This window comes from Amphiprion ocellaris, chromosome 3 (assembly GCF_022539595.1).
Source record: "Amphiprion ocellaris isolate individual 3 ecotype Okinawa chromosome 3, ASM2253959v1, whole genome shotgun sequence".
Taxonomy (NCBI): Eukaryota; Metazoa; Chordata; class Actinopteri; family Pomacentridae; genus Amphiprion; species Amphiprion ocellaris.
Window position 1 is genome coordinate 36,557,144 of NC_072768.1, and position 14,448 is coordinate 36,571,591.

Consider the following 14,448-nt stretch of genomic DNA (forward strand, 5'->3'; position numbering starts at 1 on the left):
GGTCATTTAACCACCTCCCTACACTTGTATTTTGAGTTACATTAATTAAAGATTCAGTTGATTGTTTTTTATTCGGTCCAGATTCTTAACAGATCTCATGAACTTGTTATCTTGAGTTATTTTGGTGATTAAAGCCATGTAATTAAAATCTAGAGTTGTGGCAGCCCTATAAGTCAATACGGCTTCGTTTTTATTAGGTTTTGGCCAATAAATTATTATTTTATTATCATTATATAGTTGATTCAAAACCCCTCTCCCAACGGTTTTAGCTTGTTTCAATTCACTCTGGTTTTGTTTATCTTGTAAAATATAAACTCCTCATATTATTATTATTTTTTTAATACAGAATAAGTCACCAAGAGGGTCACTTAGGGCTGCAACTAATGAATAAATTTTTTTGAGTTTTTGTCTGAAATTGCAAAAAATTGCTTAAAAAAAAAAAAAAAAAATCTTGTTAAGCTAAATATGGTGTCTTCAAATGTTCCCCAAAACCTGATAACATTCAGTTTTACAGCGATTTCTGACGCTGAACAGCAAATATGTTCTTTTATAGAATAAAGAATCCGTCACCCCTGAATGTCACTTAGGGCGGCAACTAATGAATATTTTCATTACTGATATATATTTTTGGGAATTTTGTCTGTAAAATGTCAAAAAACTGACAAAAATGTTGCTGAACTGAAGGTGATGCCTTCAAATGTAAAAGAAAAAACAAAATAGTGATTTCTGACAGTGAAAAGCAGCAAATCTCTTCTTTTAAGGATGCTCAGATTACAGATGTGTAGATTTTCTTAACTGTTTACACCTGAAAAATAACTTTAATGGATTATAGGAACAGTAGCTGATTATTATCCTGGTGATTGTATAATTAATTAACTAGTTGTTTAGCTCAACAATAGATCAATTTTCTGTGTAATACACAATCTCCTCAATACTTTATTTACTGGGAAAATAAAAAAAATCTGTCACCCTGAATGTCACTAAGGGCCTGCAACTAATGAATATTTTCATTACTGATATATATTTTTTTAAAATTTTGTCTATAAAATGTAAAAAAAAAAAAAAAAAAAAAAAAGATGCTAAAACTGAAGGTGACACTTTCAAATGTAAAAGAAAACCCAGATATTGTTTTACGGTAATTTCTGACACTGAAAAGCAGCTAATATCTATTTTAAAGATGCTCAAATCCCCAAAAAAGGGAGGATTTTTACTGTTTTCGCTTGAAGAATAATTGAAGCGAATAGTTGAGTATAAAAATAGCTGCTGATTATTTTCCTGTTAATTGTATAATTGGTTGGCTAGTTGTTTCGCTCTACTATAGATGGTTTTTCTGTTTCATAAATAATCTCACAGTCACCTTTTAATTGATTTTTGAGTGCAGGAGTTTCCTTTGCTGCCATGTGAAACTACAGATGTGCAACATTTCCTGTCGCTGCATCATTTTCATCATCTTTCATCCTTTAAAGCGGCTTTTTAACACCGATATAAGACAACAAGTGAAGCTGCCTTGGGTCTGAGAGCAGAAATGTGTTGGTGTTTTGTAGCGTTGACGCAGCAGAGCGCAGCTCTCAGAATAACCCAGGTCTGCAGGGAGCCTCTCCGACTCAGAAACCAGGTCACATACGGAGCTCAGAGACTGAAAACAGAACTTCTGGCCTCAGAGGTTCATGCAGTTTGTCATGCAAACCCTCTCTGCTGCTCGTCTGCGCCGACACGCAGCGACACTGAAGCTTTTACAGCCTGGTGATCCAGATCTAACAGCAGGAATCTGCTGCTGCCTCCAGGAGACCTTCGCTAAAAATACCTGAACTCTACTCTCAAAGTTTTCTACAACAAACTCCTCCTGCAGCGTCTCGTATATAGAATTCTTCTTACACTTCTAGGCTGACTTTTAAGTAACTCCTTACCCCTCTTTTTGTCTTTCTGCTCTCAGCATCGGTGGCACGGTGCCGATCGTGTACTCATACTTCTCCGAGTTCCTTCAGATGGACAAGCGAGGAGAACATCTGTCCTGGTTGTGTATGTTCTGGATGATTGGTGGCATCTACGCTTCGTTTACCGCCTGGGGAATCATCCCTAGATACGGTACGACTGCAGTGTTTTAATAGTATCCTATCTGTGGTTCATCCTGTACATATACTGCATTTATCTCCTAGCGTTATGCTGTTTACACAGTTTTACATCAGAATCAGCTTTAGTAAGTACACAACATACAAGGAATTTGGTTTCGGCTGTCGGTGCCACCCTAGGAATATGGAAGAGAATAATAAAAAATAAAGAAACTATAGAAGGAGGAACAGGGAGGGAAAAAAATAGTAGTAATAAAATGAAATATAACAATATATACAGAAATTTACAGCTAGAAAGGAATATATAAACACAGTAGTGCAAAAATGATCATTTTTCATCCTTTTTATATTGTTCATATCACTATTTTCCCTTCCTGTTCATTTAGATTAGACATTTTATATTGAGTCTACAACTATATCTTTATATACTCTGTGTTTATTCCACACTGTCCTTACTGTTTATTGCTTTTATACTGTAACATGCTGTATTCAGTGCACTTGTAGGTAGCTGCTAAACTGCATTTCATCATCTTAGTACAGCAAGTCCTCGGTTTATGACGTCCTTGACCTACACCGTCTTCCATCTCCCATAAATTAATTAAAGTCTTGTTCCATCATTCTGACGTACAGCGTTTGCGACATTAAAACCAATTAGCGCAGGACCTAGTTGGCGAGTGGAGTGGACTAATACCTCGTCACGTCTTTGTTTACATTCACCAGATGTTCGCCACATTGGATTGTGCTACACTCGCTTTCTCTCGTTTGTGTTATTTTTTATTTCTACTGTACAGTGTTTTTATGTCCACTGTGTTAGTGTAGGTGAGTGACGGAGGTACTTACATACAGTATGTGAGTTCCGACTTACATCGTGCTGTAGGAACAGAATTCCCATGTAAATCAAGGACCCCTCGTATTTGTACTTTGTGCAGTGACAATAAAGTTCAGTCCAGTCTGATCTAATCTATACAGTGGAGCAGATAACTACATATATCAGAAGAATCAATCATTTTGTCATACAAGCACCAGAACTGCCCCATGTGTCCATCGTAGAGAGATTTATTTTTAGCCACAGAAATTTCTGACACACAATCCTGTACATTTTCCCATGGCATGATCTAGAGAGCGATTTGCTTGGTTTAATGTCGAAACGTGTAGAAATTAACTTGTAGAATCCAAATTTGCTTTTTCTAACAGGATAACTTAGCATTTTTTTGCAAATCTTTTCAAAAATATGTGCTAACAACTCTGTCTTAATGATAGTTTACTTTGTTTTAAAGATTTATAGAGGCTTTCTGTTGCCAGAAAAATAATTCTAAGAAGTCAAAAAGTGTGTGAAACAGAATTAATGTCATTAAAATTGGATACCTGAGTTAGAAAATATTCAATATAATTCAAAAATATGATGCCAATGTCTGCAATCTTGAAAAATGGCCGCCATCCAGCATTTTTTTAATGCACGTCTAATTTGATGCTTGTATGACAGTTTGAATGATTTTTCAGTTATCTGCCCTACTATTATGCTGCTTGTACTCACATTAATAATGTTTATAATATATAATAATATTAGAAAGATGTTCTAAACTTCATGTGGAGTCACTTCTAGACATTTTGTTCTTGTTTTGGATCATTGTGTGTAACGTCTTAGGAGAATAAACTCCTAAGAAGCCTCCCACCTCTATTTAAAACAACAGAAATCATGATTCTGACTGTTAATTAAAGCTTCTAATAGTGATTATTTTCATTATTGGTTCGTCTGCATGTGTTTCTCGTAATTGTTTGGTTTATGAAATGTCACCAGATGTGTGACAGACTCACCAGATGTGGACTGTTTCTGCTACATTTGGCTTGTTGTTTGTGTGAATGTTCAGGTTGGGGCTTCAGTATGGGAACAGAGTTCCAGTTCCACAGCTGGAGGGTTTTCGTCCTGGTCGCTGCTCTTCCTGCCATCGCCTCTCTGGTCGGACTCACATTCATGCCTGAGAGTCCTCGCTTCCTGCTGGAGGTGAGACGCTGCTACGCTAACAGTGTATTCACATCTACACACATCTTTCAGGTTGTGTTCGACAGCAGGTCCAGGGTTTGATGCTGATCATCCTGAAGTTTCTGAGATATTTAATGGCACAGATCAGTAATTCCAGTAGTTTTTAAGGTTTAACTTTCCACTGCTTTGTGTGTGCGTTGAGCAGAACGCCAAACACGACGAGGCCTGGATGATCCTGAAGCAGGTCCACGACACCAACTGGAGGGCCAAAGGGCAGCCGGAGAAAGTCTTCACCGTGAGTACATGCACTTATTAGAATAATACCGATTGTATATATTATAAAAAACATTAAACAACACAAAGAGTCAGTTCTTCCTGACAGCAGAATCACTTCTTAGCTTTAGATTAGCAGCAGAGACTCCAAGACGCCCTGAGATCTGAGGACATAAACAAAAATGTTCTATCTAGATCAGAATATCTATCAGTGTGTTGTTTCTCATCTGTAGTGAATTATTTAAGTAAAAAAACAAAACGTGGAGAACAGGTGCAGACAAGGAGATCTCGACTGAGTAAGTTTAAGAAAAAGTAGCTCACCTAATTCAATCTTGATGGATAACACAGAGCTAGGGCTGAAAAATGAAACTAAAATAAACCGCAATCACAATTTTGTCTTCCTATAATTAAACAAACACGATCAACTGCAGTCCTGACGTTTAAAATGCAGCTTAAAACCACAAGAAGTCCGTCAAATCTGACAGCAGAACGCATTATTTTATTCTTTTTGAGCTCATTTTTGAATCGGTTATCATTGCCTACAACATGTGAGGCGTTCAGGGAACATCGGTAAATAGTAGCGTCCATCAACAAGCGGATGTTCAGCAAGTGAAGAGTTTAGGTTGACCGGTTTATAGCATTGAAATCTTAAAAAATAAATCAGAAAAAGAGTGTGGAGGGTTGCGTCCACTGAGATAGTTGTTAGCATCAGTGCTGCCAATGAGAAAATTAGTCCGGAGCTGTAAAGTTGAAATCAACCCACGTTAGAGTTTGACAGCAGAAGAAAAAGAAGCTGAACATTATGTTAAAAAGTGTCTCCATCTTCTCCTGCTGCTGTCTCACTGTTGACCTGATTCCTGCCTGATAAATAGCGACAAGGTTCAGAAGAAGCTCGTCTCATTCGTGAGTTAATAGATGGTATTTTTAGATTTCTGAAGTTATCTGGATGTTTGATTGTGTTCATCACCTGAGAAAGCTTTTATAGAGGCGTGTTGGTGGATATCTGCAGGTAGACGGTGTGCTTTAAATCACTAATAATAATTTTAAACATAAAACTCAAGCAGCTTAGGTAAAGAGGTGGGTTGGAAGACCAGTATTGTGTGCACCAGTGTAAAACAAAATGTTCACATGAATGTATCTGTTGTGTTCTAAAGGAGCTGCTCAGAAAAAAACAAGTGAAATGTTCCTTCTGCTGTTTTTAAATTTTTTTTCCAGGTGACTCACATCAAAGCTCCGAAGACGGCGGAGGACGAGTTCATCGAGATTCAGAGCGCAACGGGAACGCCGGTCCAACGCTGGGCTGTTCGATCACTGACGCTCTGTAAACTGGTAGGAAGCAAACACAAATAGAACCTGTGTTTACGTTTGCTGGTGTTTACCGATGTGGGTTTTACAGGGTCAATACTGATATAGATGATCAGCTATCAAGGAGACCAGAAGTAGTATCATATTTGGTAACTTCCGCACACATTAAATATGGCGTTGCTCCCGCCTCTCGGTGAGGTCGAGAAGCATGTGGTTTTCAGCCAGCCAATCAGCAAAGATCACTCTACGTTACAGCACACGACATCGTGGTATCTGACCAATCAGCAGAGGCCTGGAACGTGTCAAACTTTGTCTTTTCTCCAAAGTTGGGAAAAGACAGACTTGCAGCTCATTCCTCTTCCATACTTGCAGTGGAAATCTCAAAACTAACCATCAATCAAAACTAACTAACATGTTATGGCTGAGTAGTTGTGCTAAGTGATGATTCATACATTTCTTGGAATGTTTTTTTTTTTTTTTTATCACTAACGGGCAAGGAACCATATATGGTAACTTCATTGACCTCAAATTTCAACATGAAAATTAAAAATTTTGAAAAATGTCTCAAAAGTAGAAAAGTCTTATATCCTCCGAAAACACTTTAGGGTTGAAATTTGAAATTTCAAAGTATTTCAGTGAGTCTCCTTTAAAGGGTTAAGAACCAACATACTTTTGTGGTGAAAATTAAAATCTTGGTGTCAAAATGTCGAACAAGAAAAGCACTCAGGGCGCCGTACTCCACCAAGGCTGCTTAGTCGTAGCATTTCCTAAGGATGAAATCTTTAATAAAAATGTCCTTGCACTGAGCACAGGCATGTGTTATGCATGTGTACGTTATGTACGGATACTGAATCACATGACCTAAACATGTAGCGGGTGGCAGGAATTGATGGGACTCAGAAACACCCCCACAATTTAATCAGTTGTTCCTTGTATCATTTCCGACAGATAAGTCCTGATAAGTCCTCAGCAGTGGATTTGTAGTAGGATCACAATCATGTGATCATCAGCAGGCAGCTGATGTAGCGTTCACTTGTTGTCATAGTTACAGTGATGCTGTGCTGCTATCTAGCAATGATACAGAAATCTTTAACTAATCCGTGGATCCAGACTATAAGCCGCATCACTGCCAAAATCTAATCACTTGGTCCTTGTGTCATTTCTGACCTTCCCTGAACATTTCATCCAAATCCGTTTTTTTTTTTAAAGCTATTTTCATGGCCTTTTGTTGGCTTTATTTGACAGGCATAGTGAGAGACAGACAGGAAATGGGGAGAAGAGTCAGGAGAAGATATGCAGCAAAGAGCTGCGAGCAGGAATTGAAGCCGGACCACTGCATCAGGGACCAGCTCTGTACATGGGTCACCTGCTTAATGCGTTGAGCTATACGGGCACCCTGTTAATCCGGTTTTGAGTAATGTTGCAGACAGACAGACAGACGTACACCAATCGTCACAAACGCCAACACAATACTTTGTTGACATGCTTTTGGTTATTTATGTTTTACATCTGCTTAATTAAAAGAGAATAAATGAGAACATTTATCTGCCGGTCTTGAGTCGAGTTATGGAAGTTAAATTAGTTATCCACAGTTAAATTATTCACGAACAATCAATTAATCAGTTTGTCAATTTTTAAGAAATAAAACACTGAATTTATTGCAACAGCATGTTGTTTTGTTGTTTTTTTAAAAAACAAACAAGTAATTAATGTCCTACTTTTTCATATGGAAAAATAAAGTTTTATACCAGAGCTGCAACAATGAATTGATTAGTTACACATAAACTATTTTGATAATTGATTAATCAGTTTAAATCACTTTTTGAAGAAAAATTACACTTAAATTATTAGGTTTTTTTATATCCCAAAAAATTTGAATCAATGTCCCACATTCTCATAGATATATTTATACGTTTGTGTACCAGAGCTGGTACACAATTAGTACCAATTGGTAACTATTTTAGTATTAAATTTAAGTAAAAAATTCTAACTTCCCTGCTTGCAACTTCCTGAAGGTGAATATTTTCAGTTTTAGAAAGATCAATGATTACTGTATCGTTTTGTAGGATTCTACTGGAAGATCACTGTTATTATTTTTAATTGCATTATTTATTTATTTATTTTATTCTTATTACACTTTGACTTGTATGACAGTAAAAAATAAACTATCAAATTACATGCTGTGTGTATTAAAAACACTTAAATTTAATTAGTTGAACTCTGCTGAAGCCCTGTTTGACCTGACACCACCACATTCTCCACATATGAGAATGAAACAGATCGTCTCTGGAGCACATTTAATTACTTAGTCAATATTAACAACCACACAGCTAGCGTGTTGTAGCATGTTAGCACCATGTTTGTCTGGTGGTGTTGTTCCTGGATAGAATAGATTTTTAGATTTTAACAACCAAAAAAAAAAAAACACAAAAAGATAGGAACCGGAATTTATGAATATGTTTGAGCCATTTTTAGTTAATTAGGGTTTCATTTCCTCAGCATAATAGACATTTTTGTTTATCAAATGGTCAAAAATAACAGGATAATACAAAGATTTCTGTCTAGTAAAGTAATAAAAAGTCATTGCATTTACTGTACAAGGACTGATGATACTTAATGTTGTGTGTAGTTACAGTTCAAAGGAAAATGATGCAGGTTATTGATAAATGCTTGAACATTATTGTGAGCTGTATGAGTAAAACACAACCTGAGTCACATTCTGTACAAAATACTTGCAGTATATTAATGATGTTGTTCCCTAAAGCACATAGCACATCCAGTAAGAAGCAGCTGATCCCAGCACTGTGCAGGAGAACTGGATGTGATTTATACTCAGTCTGGAGCAATGTTCCCTGTAATTTTTCCTGAGTGTGAGCAAACACACAAACTCCCTGAGCGTCCCTTGGACCACTGTGAGCAACATCAGACGTGTGCACTGTGGTCACACCAGCATCACATCCATTCAAGTTACATGGTTCATTAAAAGAATCAAATTACAGCATTTACATTTCTGTTAAAACACTTTGTCAACAGGAGCCAGTTGAAGGCTGCAGTGATTTTAGTCACACTACAATGTATAAGAGTGAAGTTATTGAATATTTGTCTCTCTTTACTGTTGCAGTGGTTTTGCAAATTGCAGACGGACCCTGTTCACTCCATAGACACCAATGTTATTCCTGTAGCTTGAAAGACAGCTACTTTTGATAAAACTGGGCTTGTAGCACATTGTCTGCCTTGCAACAATGGGAAAGAGGCACCGTTTATGTTTTGACAACCTATATCTAATGAGTTATTGATGCTGGAAGTCTGAATCTGTGATTATCTTTCCAACTTTACTGAACTTGGGGCCACTACCACCTAAGGAGTGATATATTTAATTCTGAAAAAAGCATTTAGCCATACTTAAAGCTTTAAGTGCTTTATTAACACGGAACTAAAAATTTTGTATTGTTTTATTATCACAGGTTCTGTCTGAAAAGAGGTGGCATCATTTTAAACAGTGAAATCAAACTAATAAAATGTAATGACCAACCAGTGAGCAATACTGGATTCTGCAAAAACATAAACAACTTTTTTTAAAAATCTAAATCTTATCTAAACACAGTTAACGTATTAACTTATTTATGTGTGTATGCATGTATTTATTGATTTATTTAGTACTGTTAACTTATCAGAGTTCTGAGTGAATTTTTCTTAAGATAGACAAAGGCCATTTATTGATTACATATAGGCTGTTAAATGTTTATTAAAAACTGAAAAGCATTTAAAAAAAAACAACTTAGGCATTTATTGAGTCACTAAAATACTGTAGAGTACAGACCACATCAGCATGATTATAAGCATCCTCTGGTAAATTAACAACCAGATACTGATGTCTCTCACCATATGGACTTCAGGAGATGACTGGGGGATGATAAACTGTGACCTACTGGTTGGGTTCTCTCTGTTCTCATGTTTCTTACATGTTTGTCCCCTGACAGCCGGGTCCTAATGTTTTTTGAGCAACACACCACACTATGACGTTTTTACAATCATGGTTCTACTATGGAACCAGTTTGACATGTTCAGGTGTTCTTTGTGTGAAAACTCAGAGATTTCAGGTATCAGAAGGTGGTTTTCAACTTTCTTTGTTAACTTTCTGCTTCAACTTTAAACTAAATTTCCTTCACTAAGCCAGCCCTCTGGACTTCCAGGAAGCTGTGTTCCTATTGGCTGTCCAGGTGGCTGCTTGGTGTTATCAGGAACACCTGAGCAGCTCAGTGTCTTCCTGCTTTATTTAGCTGCAGACAAACATTTCCTCTGCTTCTCTTCACCACTGAACTGGGTTTGGTTCCATTTCTTTAGTTTGTTCTTTAGGTGTTTGCTTGCAGCTTCCAGCAGTAAAATCATCTTTAATGTGTTTCTTGGTGTGTTTTAGGGCTTTATACTGGATAGTTGTCTTGGTAAATGTGGTTCTTTAGCCACAGTTAGCACATGGTACTAATGTGTGCAGTGATTAGTGGATTTGGTGCAGCTGAGTTGTGTCTTTATCTTGGCTGTAGTGAGTCTTCAGAGGTTTTTGGTCAGACACATTCTGTATTCTTGTTTGAGAACCAGCGTTGGTTGTCCAGAAGGTAAGAGTTCCTGTCGTGATTCTCTGTTCTCAGAGGTTCTCTGGTAGGCTGCAGGAGACTTTAGCGTTTGGGTTGTGCTAGTTTGGTTTTTGTATGGTTTCATTTGGACGACTATCTTGAGGCCCTCCATGTGGTTTAGTGAGGTTTTCTGCAACAGTTCTACAAAGCAACCTGCAGCAGAAGAGACTTTGAGAGTTTTTAGGAAGTTCTGGAGACCAGACTTTAGAGCAGCAGAAACATTTGTCAGCAGTTTGAGCAGGAGAAGGTGAGCTTCAGAGTAGAAATGAGACGGAAACCTTCTTGACCCGTGTGGTGAGGTCCTGTACCAAGAGTTTGAGCTGGTTGTGAAGAGTCTGTAGTTCTTTGGTCTGAAAGCACAAGAAGAGTCGACTCATTAAAGGAGAAAACAGGAGATATTGTTGGTTCTTCTGTCGCTCTGCAGTTTCCAGTTTCCTTAGACTGAATATCAAGTTTATATTTTAAATGATTTCCCATGTGAGCCCAAGAAGACTTCAATAAACTCCCTCCATCCCCTGGACACAACAGATTTTATTACCATGTTAAATCTTTTTTTTTTTTTTTTTTTTTGAGTTTTAATCATAGTTTTTTCTCTTTGCTTGTTTAGTTTTGTAATCTGTGTGAAAGGTGCTAAACAAATAAAGTTGATAAACTGAATAATTGACTAACTCATGATTGTGACAACAGAAGTATTTTCATTGTGATTTAAGGGTTTGTTTCATTTTTAAGGTTGGGGTTAAAATCTTGACAGAAAAAAGATTAAAGAAATAAACTACAGTAAAAAAGCAATTAAATCAAAGGAAAAAACATTTAATATAATAAAACATTAAATACAATTAAATTATATTAGACAAAATATTTAATTAGATAATTAAACGGAAGATACAAAGCATGTAATTATGAAATTAAACCAAAATTTTTAAACAAAAATATTAAACACTAAAGATGAAATATTTTAGATAATTAACATTTAAGAAATACAATTAAACAAGAATATTACACATTTAGAAAAATACAAAACATTCAATTAGATTATTAAACCTTTAAAAGTCAAAACATTTAATTAAAAAATTAAATGTTTGATTAGAAAATTAAATCTTGAAGACAATAAAACTTTAAATAGGAATTAAACAGAAAATACAATGAAGCATTAAAAAAGAAAATTAAACATTAAAAGGTGGTAAAACATTTAAAAAGAAAAACCTTAAAGATTTAATCGAAAAATTAAAAATCGGGAAAGAAAAGGAAATTTTTCAAACAAGCCAATAAAACATTTGAAAAAACAACAAACATTAAAAAGACAAAACATTTGGAAATCAAATCAGACATTAGAAAAGAATAAAAGGTGAGAAAAGAGCAAAACTAAACATTGAAGAAGAATCAAACTAAAGACAAAACCTTTGAAACAGTTAAACTTTAGAAGATCAAATTAAACAGAAGAAACAATAAAATGATCAAAAGAGCAAGAACAGATAAAGGTCTTAATGTGTTTTCTAGTCTGAAATGAAAACATCAAGTTGTTTCTACAAACATTTCCTCTTTCTATGTTCTTGGTTTGATTGTGGACAGATTTACTAAGAACTAATTTCAGAAAACTGCTTTCCAGATAAAGTCTACTAGTAGTTGAAGGCATTGATCAAACTAATGTTACCTTCTGATCTCCACAAACTTTACTGTTCAGTGAAGAGAATCAAAGTTTGTTAAGGATTTCTAAAAAACCCACAGGTGAAGGTCTGAGAAGAACTCAGATTGATAGTCTAAATGTGAAATCAAGACTCATGGTCACAAGTTTTAAGGCTTCTGTTAACCAGAAAGTTCAAACTAACAGAGAAGTACTGAGAAACCTTTAAGATTTCAGTCCTCAGACTGTCTAAAGGTTCAAACTAACAGAGAACTACTCAAGAACTTTAAGGTTTTCAGTCCTCAGACTGTCTGAAAGTTCAATCTAACAGAGAACTACTCAGGAACTTAGAAGATATCAGTCCTTGGACTGTCTGAAGGTTCAAACTAACAGAGAACTACTGTGGGACTTAGAAAATTTCAGCCCTCAGACTGTGTGAAAGCTCAGGTCCTGAGGACTCGGGAGGTGTGGAGGCTTGGAAAGTCTTGGAACTGAAGGTTCAACCCTCCAGCACAAAGGCTGAAGTCCAACCTCCTGAGAAAAACGGTGGAGTCGAGACCCGAGTAAAAAAAAAAACTCGAAAATGACAAAAAATAGATGATAAATGCGCAAAAACGAGAAGATTTAGTATCTGAGCGAGTAGCTCAGGAGGATAAGAAGAGAGACTACCAAGCGGAGGGTCGCAGGTTCAAGACCCGCCACTGGCAGTTTTCTTTGTTTGTCTTTGTCAGGATTTTCATAAAAACTTAAGAAGGGTCTGGTCTTGAACCAGCGACCTGCAGCTCCATAGGCAAATCCTTAACTCACTGAGCTACAGATCAGATACAAAGAAATAAATTCGTCGTCCCTTTGGCATCGTAGTTCCTCAAGTGACCCATGGGTGGAGCCAAGGCGGAGTCTGGGTGGAGTCAGGGCGGAGAGTAGGCGGGGAGGTGGGTGGTGGCCTCCCCCCTCTACTCCCCCACCTCCCCCCACCACCCACCACACCTTCCCCCGCCCGACGAGTTCTTCGAGTCTCCACGAGTTCTTCCAGTCTCCACAGGTTTTCCCGAGTTTCTGGAGTTTCCACCAGGTCGGAGGCAGAACAAGTTGTCATGAAGAGGTGTTGAAGTCGGTCAGCATGGACTGACTTTTTACAGCGACTAGAAGGAAGATGACTAGAAGAGCAGGTCTTTAACCACCATCCATAAAATCCATGGAGTCGACTCCAGAGAAATGAAGGGAGGTCAACTTTTATCAACCTCCATCCAGATGTTTTACTCGATATCTTTACTTTGACATTTTTAGCACCACAAACCTTTAGTATCACACTTTATTTTCATTTATTAGGACTTTAATGGAATCCACCAGCAGATTTAGTTTTTGTTGACAAACTTTATTCTTGTCGTCGTGGGACTGCAGTATTTAAAACTGTTCCTTCTATTTGACCTCATGTTTATTAGTTTTAGTGGAGAAAGTTATTTTAATTGTCCATTAGTCTCTTAAAAACTAAATAATAAATTGGATTAGTCAAGAGGTTTAAATTTCTTACTTTGTCAAATTTTAAATATGACAAAAAAATATAAAAATAAAGTGTCTTGAGACAATTTGACCTGTAATTGGTGTTATATAAATAAAATTGAATTAAAATTGTATGTATCTTGTAATGTTGGAGTAATTCAGCCATATATGTTGGAAAACACATTTTCTTTGTCCATTAATCTGTTGATTGTTTTCTCCAGTAATTCATTTCTTGTTTTGGTTTATAAAATGTCAAACCCAAATATATTCAGTTTACTGTCATAAAAACCAAAAAGATTTACATTCATGATGCAGGAATCAGGCAGTTTTTCACTTTTTATCTTAGTTTAGTCAGAAACATAGTTGATAATGTGTGAATTGTTGCAGCTTGTGAGCCGTAGAAGGTTTTAATCTTTGGGGCCGAGTGTCAGAAAACATTTAGAAACCAACATCAACAAAACACTCAACAAAGATTTGAACATCATTAAAGGGAAATCCAACTTTTGCATGACAATGTCTAATTAAAGGCCATTTATTTCCAACGTAAATGTGTGATATTCATCCTCTGGAGCTTTCTCTTCACATCGTCTTCCACCTGTACTGGTTTGGTCGGGAGCATGTGCAACAAACATTTGAAAAACTGCACTTTAACATCAATGAATGACACTGAAGTTTAATCTCTACATAAATGAGACTGAGTCTGGATGTGCTGCTCTGTCATTAACTCCTAAGTTTAGGCAAAGTTCAAACAAAAGAGGACAGTTCAGATAAGACTTGAGAATGAGCTTATTTTGAACAAACATCTCAGACTTGCTGAGCTTCAGCACCTCTAGCAAGATATTTTAACAACAAGCAACTCAAGAGATCCAGAAGTTGGAGAGAGTTAGCTTTAGATGAGCCAAAAAACATGTGGGACGCTAACCTAGCAAACATTTCAGACTTTTCTCTGTGAATTCTGAGAAATAATTTCCTATTTAATGACAGAGCTACACATCTTAACTCAGTCTCATTAAAACAGACTCTAATTCAGTGTCATCCATCCATATTAAAGTGCAGTTACCCAAAATG

The 14,448-nt window shown here is 36.6% G+C and overlaps 2 protein-coding genes across 6 annotated transcripts in view; one reads left to right on the forward strand and one right to left on the reverse strand.

Moving 5' to 3' along the window:
• LOC111578090 (synaptic vesicle glycoprotein 2B-like) overlaps window positions 1-14,448 on the forward strand; it is a 68,563-nt gene that overhangs the window by 35,889 nt on the left and 18,226 nt on the right. The window lies entirely within an intron of this gene.
• Window positions 1-14,448, reverse strand: part of LOC111578088 (aminopeptidase N-like) — a 70,316-nt gene that overhangs the window by 6,048 nt on the left and 49,820 nt on the right. For 2 of the 5 annotated variants that reach the window (XR_008600223.1, XM_023284686.3), the window contains one exon: window positions 8,064-10,609. The exons of 2 other annotated variants lie outside the window; for them this stretch is intronic. The gene's annotated coding sequence lies outside the window, so the exon portion shown is untranslated. Of the gene's footprint in view, window positions 1-4,795; window positions 5,650-8,063; window positions 10,610-14,448 lie in introns of those variants that run through there. One more of the 5 variants, XM_055006622.1, reaches the window with a different exon arrangement.